We start from the raw sequence: 14659 nt of genomic DNA on the forward strand, positions 1-14659 counted from the left end.
GAATGCAGCTGCGAGAGCAATCATGGGCTTCCCTAAATATGCCCATGTCACACCAACACTCCACAGTCTGCATTGGTTGCTGATCAGTTTCCGGTCACAATTCAAAGTGTTGGTTATGACATATAAAGCCCTTCATGGCACCGGGCCAGGTTATCTCCGGGACCGCCTTCTGCCGCACGAATCCCAGCGACCAATTAGGTCCCACAGAATGGGCCTTCTCCGGGTCCTGTCAACTAAACAATGCCGTTTGGCAGGACCCAGGGAAAGAGCCTTCTCTGTGGCTGCCCTGACCCTCTGGAACCAACTCCCCCCAGAGATTAGAATAGCCCTCACCCTTCTTGCCTTTCGTAAGCTTCTTAAAACCCACCTTTGTCATCAGGCATGGGGGAATTAAGATATTCTTTCCCCCTAGGCTTCTACAATTTATGTATGGTACGTTTGTATGTATGATTGGTTTTACAATAAGGGTTTTTAGCTACTTTAGTATTGGATTGTCGCATGTTGTTTTTACCACTGTTGTTAGCCGCCCCGAGTCTACGGAGAGGGACGGCATACAAATCCAATAAAATGAAATTAAATGAATGAATTGGTTGCAGCTGGTACAGCTGAGATTGGGGTTCTGGCAGTGGAAATGGAGATGTGCATGTGTCTCTGTGCCCCTGATGCATGCACACGCGTGTGCAAAATTTTGGCTTCTGTGCATGCACAACAAGCAAAATCTCACACGAAGGAACTCTTGTGCATGAGATTTCACTGATTTTCAGCATCATCAAAATAGGTGAAATCTCGTGTGTGAGAGCATTTTTGGCATTTTTTTGCTTCCATGCATGCACGGAAGCAAAGAAATCATCACATGTGAGAGTATCCTTGTGTGAGATTTCACTTGCTGCACACACGCGCGCCCGCAACGATCCTAGAGAGCGTACCGGTAGCGGCCAGTAATTGCAGCCCCCACCTGTCCTAATGTCTTCTCCATCCTCAAAGAGAACTTGATCATAAGGAGCAGAGACAAAACACAATCAACATTGGTTTAACTTTACATTTAATTCAGTTAATGAAAACCAGTTATGATGATGCTGACCTGTATTAATTACCCCTTCAGTTATAGATAAAACTAGTTTTGGGAGTGGAGGAGGGAGAGGGAGAGCAATACAATCAAAGTTTAGGGAGATGGTGCAGCTCCAGGGCTAATTCATTTCCAGCTCTTGGAGGAAATCTTATTAAGCATTAGCTTTAAAGACATATTAATATTTCTTTTTTTTTTTTTAAATAATTTTTTTATTATTTTTCATAAAAACAAACAAGTACATACAAACAATAAACATAAAGTGGGGGTGTATTCCCCCCGCTTCTTATGAAAGTATACATTCAAATGTAGAAAAAGAATACATAATTGAATATATGTTAACTATTATAGAAAAAAAAGTTAATAAATTTGAGTTAAAGTTTTACAAATCTTAATGTGGGTGTTAAGTAGGGTTAGTATAACATAATTGCCAAAAAATACCTTTAATATAATCCTAATTACTATAGTAAAATAATGTCAAACCTTCAATCCAAACAATAAAGCTAAATTCAGCTATTATACATCAAAGATCTTGGTATGTTGCTTATACTTATACATACACTACTATATCATAATCATCAAAAAGTCCTTTTAAACTAATATTAATATTGTTATCACCTAGGTAAAAACTAATACAAAAAAAAAAAAAAACCCAACTAAAGATATATCTTATTTTTTCTTATCTATCCATTTATAAACATTGTTCCATGTTTCATAAAATTTAGTATCCTCTTGATCGTTTAATCTTCTTGTCATCATGTCCATTTCAGCGCAATCTAATATTTTGGCTATAACCTCTTCTTCCTTGGGGATTTCCTCCCCTTTCCAATTTTGCGCATATATTATTCTAGCCGCAGTTAATATGTGTATAATTAAATAAAAAATTTCTTTCTTGTAGGTCTGATTTGTGACACCTAGTAAGTAAAATTCCGGGGTATTATCTATATCTTGCTTTATTATTTCTTTTAATATTTTTTCAATCATCTTCCAATATGTTTTTGCTTTGCCACATGTCCACCATTGATGATAATAAGTTCCTATATCCTTCTTACATTTCCAGCATATTGGGGATGTTTTGGGAAACATTTTTGCTATCCTATTTGGTGGGAGATGCCATCTATAAAACATTTTAATTTGATTTTCTTTTAGGGAAACTGATTTAGTCATTTTCCAATTATTAATCCACACTTTCTCCCATGTATCTATATCTATTTCCTTGCCAATATTTCTACACCATCTTATCATAGTATCTTTTAAAGTCAACTCTATGTTTTTATGAGCGATAAGTAATTTATATATTTTCCCTATCATTTTTGTTGAATTAGTGGTAATTAAAGTAGTTAAAGGATTCTTACTTTTATTAAAAATGTAAAGAGTTTTATCCTTCTGATATCTAGATCGGATCTGGGCGTAGTGCCACCAATCTATTATTATCCCTTCTTCTTGTAGTTCAATTCTAGATTTAAGCTTCATCTGATCATTTAATAGTTCTTTATATCTATGAGTTATTTTCTTGTCCTTTATAGACTTTGGATGCGTTATTGCTTCTAAAGGAGCTAGCCAATCTGGGATACTTAAAAAATGATTTTTCTTTATGTCTTTCCATACTTCTAATAAGTATTTCCTTAATGTATGCCTTTTAAAATATGAATGGTTTTTGTCCTTATCATACCATAAAAATGCATGCCATCCAAGCATTAAATCATGTCCTTCTAAGTCAAGTATTCTTTTATTATCTAAGATTATTCAATCTCTAAGCCATGTTAATGCAGCGGCCTGATAATATAGTTTCCAATTTGGAAGGCCAAATCCTCCTTTTCTTTAATATCTTCTAAGCAATTCATTTTTATCCTTGCTTTTTTACCTTGCCATATAAATTTTTTAACTAAATTTGTTAAAGTTTTTAAAAAGATTCCCCCTGGGTTTATTGGTATTACCTGAAAAAGAAATAAAACCTTGGGTAAAATATTCATCTTAATTGTTGCAATTCTTCCTAAAAAAGATATTTTCAAATTATTCCACATTGCTAAGTCTTTTTTAATTTCTGCTAGTAATTTCATATAATTATCATTTTTTAATGTTATTGTTTTCGCTGTTAAATTTATTCCTAAATATTTTACCTTTTTTACAGTCTTTATTCCAGAAATACTTTCTAATTTAGTTTCTAGTGTTTTATTCATATTTTTGGTCAAGTAATGTGTTTTGCTTTTATTTATCTTTAAACCTGCTACGTTTCCATATTGTTCAATGGTTTGTAGTAAAGTAGGAACTGTTGTAGTCGGTTCTTCAATTATAAACATTAGATCATCTGCAAAGGCCTGGAGTTTATAGGTTTCATCTCCTACGGTTAAACCTTTTATTTTAGGATCCGCTCTTATTTTAATTAATAAAGTTTCAAGAGTCATGATAAATAACAATGGTGATATAGGACATCCTTGGCGAACTCCCTTGTTTATGTCAAGTGTTGGTAATTGACTGTTATTCAGTATTATATTCGTTGTTTGTTTTGAATATATGGTATCTATTAGGTTAACAAATTTTGGACCAAATCTCATTTTATTTAATTGCATTTTTATAAATATCCAATTAACGTTGTCAAAGGCCTTTTGAGCATCTAGAAACATTAAAGATGCCGTCTTGTCTGGGTGTTGTTCATAGTACTCTAGTATATTTATTACAGTTCTAATATTATTTTTAATTTGTCTCCCTGGAAGAAAGCCATTTTGGTCTTGGTGTATTATTCCATTTATAACTCTTTTGAGTCTCTCTGCATAGATGGCAATAAAAATCTTATAGTCTACATTTAATAATGATATAGGCCTATAGTTTTTAATTTTTTCTGGTTCTGTACCCTGTTTATGTATTAAGGTTGTCAGTGATTCTGACCAAGATTTGGGGATTTTTCCCTCAAGTCTACATAAATTAAAGGTTTCTAACATATGGTTTCTTATTGTTTCATTGTCTATCTTGTACCATTCTGCAGGTATGGCATCTGGGCCTGTGGCCTTATTGCTTTTCTGTTTTTTAATTGTTGTTAGGAGTTCCTCCATTGTTATTGGTCCATCCATGGTGGCCTGTTGGTCTTCTGTTATTTGTGGTAAATTTGAAGCCTTCAGATAGTTGAAAACTTCATCTTCAATAACATGATCTTTAGCATATAACTCTTTATAAAAATTATACACAATGTCTGCCTTACCTTCTGTATCATATTTTATTATACCGTCTTTATCTTCTAATTTTTGGATTAATTTTGATTGACTCTGTTTTCTAAGTTTATACGCTAGCCATCTGCCGGGTTTATTTGCGTATTCAAAATATTGTTGCTTTGCTCTTTTAATCTTTTCAGTTAGTTGGTTTTGTTCTATAACTCTAATTTTATGTTTAATTACATTTATTTCTGTCTTTAGATCTCTGTTCTTAATGTGTTGCTGCGATAAGGATTCTAATTGTTTTAGTTCATTTGTTAATTGTAAGTACTCTAATTTCTTTTCCTTATTATGTTTTGCTGTATAAGATATTGTTAAGCCTCTTATATACGCTTTAACTGTGTCCCATAAATTCTGTGGAGTAGTGTCTGATGTTTTATTAATTTCAAAAAATATTTTTAATTCCTTTTCAATCCAATCCTTATATTTCTTATCATTTAATATATACCTATTCATCCGCCAGTTGTTCTGTTTATTATTCATCGTCATATAGACCACTATTGGGTTGTGATCAGCCCATGTATTAACGTCTATCTCGACCTCTCTTATTTGTTCTGCCACCGTTTTTGGTGCCCATAACATGTCAATTCTCGTCCAAATTTTGTGAGGGTTGGAGTAGAAGGTAAATTGCCTTTTGTGAGGGTGTCTTTCCCTCCAAATGTCACTTAGTAATAATTCCGCTTTCATTTTTTGAAAAGTACTAGGTAGCAAATTCCTTCTTGTTTTTTTACCTTTTCCCCTTTTTTTATTACCTCCCCCTCCTGAATGGTCTAATTGTCTATTCGCGATAGCATTAAAGTCACCTATTATCAATACATTGTCGATAGCTAAGTCTATTATTATTTGGTGTAAATTTTTATAAAATGTCATTTGATCTTCATTGGGAGCATAAATAGAAACAACCACTAGAGGTCTAGGTTCAATATCAACTTGTACAATCAGTATCCTACCCTCTTTATCCTTATATATTTGTTTGGAATTTATAGAATTCTTAACATACATCACTACACCTCTTTTTTTTTGGTCTGCTAATGCAGCGTACATTTTTCCAATTTTGGGATTCAACAGTAATTTTTGGTTATCTTTTTTAATATGAACTTCTTGTAGTATTGCAATCTGAGCATTTTGATTTCTAATTTTAGAAAAAAATTGCTTCCTTTTTCTTGGTTCGTTAAGTCCATTGACATTTACGGAAAAGATTTTTAAGTCTTTATTTGTTGTCATTTAATGGGTTTTTTGGTTTCTCGCTGAGGTTGAACTCTTCTAGGACCTTGGTCCTGCTCTATTACTTGAGCAGTAGCCCCCAGATCTTCTTCTTGCTGAGTTGGTAATTTTTCCCCTGGTTGCTGTTGAGCTGGTTGTAGTTGGACCACTTGTTGCTTACTTGTGTGATCGGAGTGGCCAATGCCACTCTTTTCAAGAAAGTACATGGCTTGTTCTACGTTTTCCAGTTTGTACCTTGTAGAACGCCATGTCAGAGAAAGTCCTTGTGGAATAAGCCAACGGTAAGTGATATTTTCTTTGATCAAAATTTTAGTTAAAAAGTGATAATCTCTTCTGTTTTCTCTGACACTTCTTCGAACTTGTTTTAGTATCTTTATTTCTACTCCTTGTCGTTGGGGCGGGGAGTTTCTTGAATAATGAAGTATCTCATCTCGCAACGCCTTTCTTGTAAACTTAATATGTATCTCTCTTGGGAGGTTGTGTCGACGGATATAGCTATTCGAGATTCTGTATACTTCATCGATTTCTTTCAGTAAGGCTATAGGGTCCTCTTGGAGTATAGCTCCAATAATTTCCGCCATAGTCATTTTTAAGTCTTCATCTTTTTCCTCTTTTATATTCTGAAACCGAAGTCCGTACGAAGCTCGTTGCATCTCCAGCTGGATGATAGATTCATCATATCTTCTGTATCTTTCATCAGCTCTCCCTTCAAGATAGTCCATTCTTTTCTCATTTTTATCAGATTGCTCTTCAACTTTTTTAACTCGGTCATCACTTTCTTGGAGTGTTTGTTGGATCTGCTTTATCTGGTCTTTCATCTCGCCCATATCAGCTTTCATTTGGGCCATCTCCACTTTAAATTCTGCCAAGTCAGCTTTTATGGCTTCTCTTTGTTGTGTTGCCTCCTCCTTTATGGCTTCTCTTTGTTGTGTTGCCTCCTCCTTTATGGCCTCTCTTTGTTGAGTGGCGTCTTCTTGTGATTTAACCATGAAGTCCTTCAAAGTATTTAAAGTCTCGTGTATAGTTGCAAGGTTGGACTGCATTGTTTTGTCTTTGTCTTTATCTTTGGTAGACATGGTTAACACCTGGTGCGAGGGAGAAGAATGCGGTGACACTTGTGGAGAGAGGGTAGTTGGTGTAGTTTGTTTTTTTGCTGTTTTAACAAGGGTTGAGGTATGGGACATTATCAAATTAGAATCCACTATTTCAAATTTTAAAATTAGTTTCAATTTATATATAGTGAAAAAGAAAAAAAATTACTATAAATTCCAAATCTGTTCAGTGTATTTTGTTAAAAAGAGAAAAGAGAAATTCCCTTATAATATAACTATACCAATTCAATAGCAATTCAATTAATAACAGAATTCAAAAAAGAAGAAAAAAAATATTATTATTTAATGCCACAGGAAAAAAGAACAGGTATTAACCTTTGCAAGTAAGAGAGAGGCAAGAAATAAAAGAAGGGAAGGAATATCAGCTATATGTAGAAAACAAAAGGAAAAGCATTGGAGGGGAAACTTTGGGAGAAGGAAAAGAAAAGGAGAAGGAGAAAAAAAATAAAGTGAAAAGAGTTGTTCAAAAGGGGAAAGAAGGAGGGTAATATTTTAATTCAACTATTTAAAATAGAGCAGGAACCCAAGGGTTATTAACAATGCATATAGTTCAAACTAAACTTCTTCTAATAATAAAAATACCCAGGAATAGAAAAGAAAGTCAAAGGAAAGTCAGGAAGAAAACAAATAATTATTCAAAGACACAATAACAATATTGTATACTTAAGTTCTTCTTATAAATCCTGTAATTTTGCTAGAAAGTAGAGATGGAGATCCAAGTCTCAGAGAGTGAAGTTGTATTTGATTTCAATTCAAGATTCAAGGAGTAAGACAAATCCAAGGCTTGCTTGTATTCAAAATGAAGTCAGTTTATTTTCCAAATTCAAAGCAGGAACAAAGAAACAGATCCCAAGATGGAGTCAAGTTAATTTTCGTGCAGCAGGGCAGATGTTAAACAAAAGAATTCTCAACAAATAATCCAAAAGGTGTCAGCAGATAATCCAAAAGGCTCAGCAAGTAATCCAAATAGGTTAATCCAGCAATAAGTAATCCAAAAAAGAAGTGATTTCAATCTCTTCTAGATTCCATTTAGTTCATAGTTATTAAGTTATTTCATGTTGTGAAAAAGAGCAACAAGGAAAAAAAAAAGGCAGCAAGACTGTGTTCCTCCGCTTCAAAAATTAAGCCCAGAACATTATGATTTTAAGAGTCTATCAAAAACAAATTCTGATCATCACTAGGAATTTCCTTTAGCAGTTAAGATTTTCTAAATAGTCATGTCAAATTTAAGCTATTTTGTTAAACCATAAAGTCAGAAAATTATTTTATAGGTTCCAAAGTTCACGTTCAAGATGGAAAAGTAAAAGTAAAAAAGATTAGGTCCGGCTGTTATTTGCGGATGAGTTCAAACAGGGAAAAACTTTCACTTTCGCCCTGAAGAAAAAAAGACTTTTACTTAAAACTTTCACGATCTTCTGGTTTTAAACACGAAACACAATGGAAATTTTTACCTTAGGTCCTTTCTCTGCTATATTCTTTTTCAATGAAGATATTTTGTACTTTCACTTCTTAGATTTTTTGTTCTTCCCGCTGAGTGAGGGGAGAAAGCGCTGGCCGGTCCTCTTAGGCAAAGAGGAGCGGTTCTCCCGTCTCCGAAGCTGCGGGGCGAACCGCTGCCTCCGGAGTCCTGGCGATGGGTCCTCGGGCAGAGGAGAGCCCCCTGTTCATGGATCGGGCCATCCGGGCCCGATCCGATCGCAGATGCGACCTTCGGAGGGGGTAGAAGGAATCGCCTGGCAGAGCCCTGCCAGACACGTCCCGCCGCGATCTCCACCAAACCGGAAGCCTCCAAAGACATATTAATATTTCTAATTATAGACAATATTTTTCCTTCTATGACCCATATAGGATGTAGAATTACTAAGATAAACCAATAAGCACTACAGTGATCCCTCATTTTTCACGGGGGATGCGTTCCAAGACCACCCGTGAAAAACGAATTTCCGTGAAGTAGAGGAAAGATAGTTTTTAATGTATTTAACGAGTATTTGGACTTTTAAAACCACCCTTTGCATTAAACAGTCATTCTATAATGTTTCTCAGCTGGAACTACATGTGATGTCCTACCAGTTTCTTTAATAGAGTACAGTAGTACTGTAGAAGAATTTTATGAATTTTTAATGGATTTAAAATTTTCAATGGATTTAATAGATTTCAGCCCCCTTTGAAAACCCGTGAAGTAGCAAATCCGCAAAAGATGAACCATGAAGTAGCGAGGGATTATTGTACCTTATTCTTGGCAAAGCTGACAAAGAGTTTCCTTCCTTGATCAAAGAATTTTTGGTATCACCGGCAGGCATCCAAAACCTTCTCTTGTTAACTCACCAGGGTGGAACTATAAGTTTTTCATTTGGGGGAAAAAAAACTTAACCTAAATCCATGTTCTCTCTTTTTCATGTGCCAATGGTACTGAGATATTTTTAGCACTTATATTAAATGAAAAAAAGGAGAAAGATTGTACAATGTAACGAAATCAATGGTATTTGTAAATAAATCAACATCTGACAATTCTGAAGTCCTGGTCTGGAAAAGCAGAGGAACAACTTTAATACTTTGTTCTCTGGGGTACTGAGTGCTAGGTATAAGATATTTCTCTGTTGACTCTAAATGGGATAATGCCGCCAATAAATATGTCACAGGTCTTTCAATAAGAGTTTTGCCAAGATAATACTTTTTAACATTTTTGAGTTCCTATCTGCTCCAAGAGCTACAGCCAGCCACTGTTATTGACTGCTTCACTTTGCAAATTTTCCCTGATTATGAACTGTTGGGCCATTTTTTAAATAATTCTAAATCTAGACACCAAAATAGCCTTGCTGGCATGCCAGGACCAAGGAAGAGGCTGTAGGATGAAGTTTTTCTGATCGTGAACCGATCTAGATAGTCTTGTTTTATTACGTCATATATTATATGTGAATATATAGATAATTTTGTATGCACAGTATTTATTTATTTTGTTATGTTTATGTAGTCTATATTGGAGGTGGTGACCCTTTGAGAGTTGCATGTAATCAATTAGTATACATTCAAACAAATTAGCATACATTCAAAGTGACAATAAAGTTATTACTCTATTATTATTCTATTATTAAGTGATATGGAAAGTGCCTGATGGATTGAATAGATCTTGCTGATAAGTAACTCTGGGGTAGGAGGGAAAATGCAGCCAGGTCCAGTTACTGAAAATATGTCAGTGTTAAGAATTTTTTTAAAAAGCTGGCAAGTCTGAATGAAAGGCATCAATGCAGGAATAATTTTCTGTAGCAAACAAACAGAACTTTCCAGATAGTTCAGATTAAAACTGGAATGGAACCTCTTAAAAGAGGCATACTTGTCCATCTTCACTGCTTCTATATAGCAATAGCTATAGTACTTAACTTTTATTCTGCTCCATAGTGCTTTATAGCGCTCTGTAAGCAAGTTACAGAATCAGCATATTGGTCCATATTTTACTCACCTCAGAAGGATGGAAGACTGAGTCAACCTTGAACTAGATTGAACTGCAGCCAGCTGGCAGAGTTTGCCTGCAATAGTGCAACCGGGACCCCCCTTCTGCCGCACGAATCCCAGCGACCAGTTAGGTCCCACAGAGTGGGTCTTCTCCGGGTCCCGTCGACTAAACAATGCCGTTTGGCGGGACCCAGGGGAAGAGCCTTCTCTGTGGCGGCCCCGGCCCTCTGGAACCAACTCCCCCCCAGATATCAGAGTTGCCCCCACCCTCCTTGCCTTTCGTAAGCTCCTTAAAACCCACCTCTGTCGTCAGGCATGGGGGAATTGAGATATTCCCTTCCCCTAGGCTTATAAAAACTTTATGCATGGTATGTCTGTATTTATGATTGGTCTCTTAAATTGGGGTTTCTTTTTAAAATGAACTTAAATATCAGATTTGTTTATATTGTTTCATTACTGTTGTTAGCCGCCCCGAGTCTGCAGAGAGGGGCAGCATACAAATTTGATAACTAACTAGCTAGCTAACTAGCTAACTAGCTAACTAGCTAACTAGCTAACTAGCTAACTAGCTAACTAGCTAACTAACTAACTAACTAACTAACTAACTAACTGGGTGGGTGGGTGGGTGGGTGGGTGGGTGGGTGGGTGGGTGGGTGGATGGATGGATGGATGGATGGATGGATGATAGATGATAGATGATAGATGATAGATGATAGATGATAGATGGATGGATGGATGGATGGATGGATGGATGGATAGATAGATAGATAGATAGATAGATAGATAGATAGATAGATAGATAGATAGATAGATAGATGTGTAATATATCACTATTTGGTATAGTGTAATTAGCCATACCTTTCTGTACTTCCTTCAGCATGATATTGGGAGAAGGGAACCAGAACCATAAGAGATTCACTATCATTCTTTGTAGATAATATCAGTTGGTCTCATCTTGACTGTTGCTGTATATTATAGGGCCATGATGGCAAATCTATGGCATACATGTCACGAGTGATTGGTGGGCATGCGAGCTCAGGTCAGGTGAGCATGCATGTGCTGGCCAATTGATTTTTGGGCCTTCTGGGCCCACTGGGGAAACAGCCTGTTTTCAGCTTCCGGAGTGGTTGGGGAAGGTCCACTTTTGGCTTTCCCCAAGTTCCAGAGCCTTTCTAGGAGCCTGGGAAGGGTGAAAATGGCATCCCCCCAAAAAAAATCTCCAGAGGCTGGATATGGCGCATCTCCCAAATTGAAGAAATTTGAAAACTGCCCATTTCTGGCTCCAGAGGGCATCCAGAGGACTTCTGTGAGGGTGGGGAAGGCCCTTTTCACCCTCCCCAGACTCTAGAAAGGAGATTGTGGAGAACCAAAAAAAAAAAAGAGCCTTCTATTTCAACTGGAAGTTGGCAAATGGGCCATTTTCTGCCTCCAGAGGGCCTCCAGAGATGGTGTGGAAGGCCGTTTTCACCCTCCCAGGCTCCTAGGAAGGCTCTGAAGCCTGGGGAGAATGAAAAATAGGTGTGCCATCACATACTTGGAGGGGGGGTGTCACATGCACATGTGTAGGGGATGCATAGAATTATGGGTATGGACACACATGCACATGCGTGCCCCCACTCCCTCCTTTTGGCACATGAACCAAAATAGGTTTGCCATCTCTGTTATAAGGAGATAATCCTAGCAGATGGGTATTTTTCATCCTACAGATATTGACTACGTTGATGGTTTTTGGTGGAGAGATGAGGATCCTACCTGCCTGATTGTTGCACCTTTACTGATTAATCCCCTTTTCTTGCTATCATGAAAATCAATTTTAGCTGCTGTTAAGAGACTGGTTGTATATATATCCCTGCCTACTTAAAGAAGCAGTTATAAAATTTAAATTGAAAAGTCCCTCCAAGAACTTGGGAAGATATTTGCAATCATAGATCTGACTGAGCTATGCCGTTCTTAAATAAGTTAGTAGAGGAAAGTAGTTCCAGATGCATTTCATTGAAGCTGTTCTTCAAATTAATTTCTGGGCTTCATTTGGGATATGTTTCTTTACATGGGGCTTCTCTACATGGGGCTACCTCTGAAGAATGTTTGGAAACTTCAGACCGTGCAGAATGCAGCTGTGAGAGCAATCATGGGCTTCCCCAGGTATGTCCATGTTACACCAACACTCCGCAGTGGTTTCTGGTCACAATTCAAAGTGTTGGTTATGACCTATAAAGTCCTTCATGGCATTGGACCAGAATATCTCTAGGACCGCCTTCTGCCGCACGAATCCCAGCGACGGGTTAGGTCCCACAGAGTTGGCCTTCTCCAGGTCCCGTCAATGAAACAATGTCATCTGGCAGGACCCAGGGGAAGAGCCTTCTCTGTGACGGCCCCGACCCTCTGGAATCAACTCTCCCCGGAGATTAGGACTGCCCCCACCCTCCTTGCTTTTCATAAACTTCTCAAAACCCACCTCTGTCATCAGGCATGGGGAAATTGATTCCCCTGGGCCATTTCCGCTTTAAGTATGGTCTGTATGAGAAGTATGATTGTTTTTATATTAAGGGTGTTAAATTGTTTTAAGTATTGGATTTGTACTGTTTCTTGTTGTGAGCCGCTCTGAGTCCTCGGGGAGGGGCGGCATACAAATCTAATTACTACTACTACTACTACTACTACTACTACTACTACTACTACTAATAATAATAATAATAATAATAATAATAATAATAATAATGTTTTGACACATATTCCAAATGAAGTTTTGTCACCACAATTTCTTTGAAATTTTGTTCAGGCCTAATGTATGATATTGTTCTGCTGTCATAACACTTGTATTTTATGCATGGGTTGGCCAAGAAATTTTACTTTTTCTATTTTCTTTCAACTATGGCTGGTTCTCTTTCTCTTAGTCTTTTCATACAGTGGAAAAATAGAACCCAAACATTGAGTTCAGCAGGCCAACAATCATGTATTCCCCCTCCTGTATCCTTGATTGATAATACATTGCTTTTTGCAGCTTGAAGAACAATGGATCAGATCATAAATGTTAAAAATCACTATTTTTATTTGTAATCCTTCAGTTAAATTTGAGATAAGAAAAAGGAAGTATGTGCAAGCAAACACACCAATACAGATAATGGTAAGAATAACTATAGTTAAGAACTCTGCTGGAAGCATCATGAATAACTATAGCATTATACTTATCTCCAGTCCTCCTGAGCAGATTCAGACTTCAGTTTCCAGGGTAGAAGGCTGAACTTTTCATTATCTTATGGGCAAAAATTCATCCAACCAAATTCATCCAGCTAAGAGTTACCAAAGCTACATCTAAGGCACACTCTTTCTTATCAAATCCAATAAACAAGGGAAGATTACATACATTTGCAATTAACTAACAATTATTAATGAAGTGAACAATTTATTTTCAATTTATAGGACTAGGCTTAACATTTCAGGGTATATCCTAACAGTATGAAATATGGTTAGCACTGTTTTTATTATTTTTGAAATCATCTTCTCCAGCATTACCTGCCCTGTTCCTAATTGCATGGATGTTCTTTTGCAAACACCCACATTCAACACCATCTTATAATGCATTTTGCACACACATATTTTTATGCATCCTTATCTGAGCCATGAGCTGTATCATAACATCCCCCCTCCCAAATAGATTTAGATTTCAGCATATGACAGCATTCTGGTTAGCTCATACATTTGCTAAGTGTGAATTGGTATTTGCAACCTGAAACCTGAACCAATTGAATTTTTTCACCCATCTGAACTTGCAGCCAGGCTTTTGGCAGTGCCTGTGGGGCAGCTAAACAGCATGAAATGGATTACAAGTTATTTGCAAACCTCTGCTAAGCTTCCAAGAAGAAAACGATGCCTGCCTTTTATGTTTTATTTACAGATACCATATTGGGGATTTTTTTCTTTCATGTAAACTTTGGATATGTTATTGCCAATAGGCAAGTGATACTGGAAATAGTAAAAATAAAACTGCAGGGTGGTATGTTTGCCTTTCATGGGCAATGCCTGGGGGTATATGAGAAAAATCAAGATGGTACTTGCAACCACACAATCCAACTCCTGCCTTCTTTTTAAAGGAGTGATTCAAAATGCAGAAGGGCTTCAATTGTAAAATTACGTCTGCTACCTGGATGTTTCTTAGCCCCCCTCCTCAATCCACAAGCAAATGTTCTTAGGTGGGTTAATGCTAGCTTGAATTGGTGTTGTTCAGCAGAATTGTTGCCAAAGAAAGGGAGTACAGTGTTCCCTCGCTTTTCGCGGAGGAGGCGTTCCAAGACCGCCCGCGAAAGTTGAATTTCCGCGAAATAGAGATGCGGAAGTAAATACACTATTTTTGGTTATGAACAGTATTACAAGCCTTCCCTTAACACTTTAAACCCCTAAATTGCAATTCCCCATTCCCTTAGAAACCATTCAGATTATTACTCACCATGTTTATTTATTAAAGTTTATTTAAAAAAATATTTATTAAAGGCAGATGAAAGTTTGGCGATGGCATATGACATCATCAGGTGGGAAAAACCGTGTTATAGGGAAAAAACCCACCAAGTATTTTTTAATTAATATTTTTGAAAAACCGTGGTATA

This window comes from Erythrolamprus reginae, chromosome 1, assembly GCF_031021105.1.
Source record: "Erythrolamprus reginae isolate rEryReg1 chromosome 1, rEryReg1.hap1, whole genome shotgun sequence".
Classification (NCBI taxonomy): Eukaryota; Metazoa; Chordata; class Lepidosauria; order Squamata; family Dipsadidae; genus Erythrolamprus; species Erythrolamprus reginae.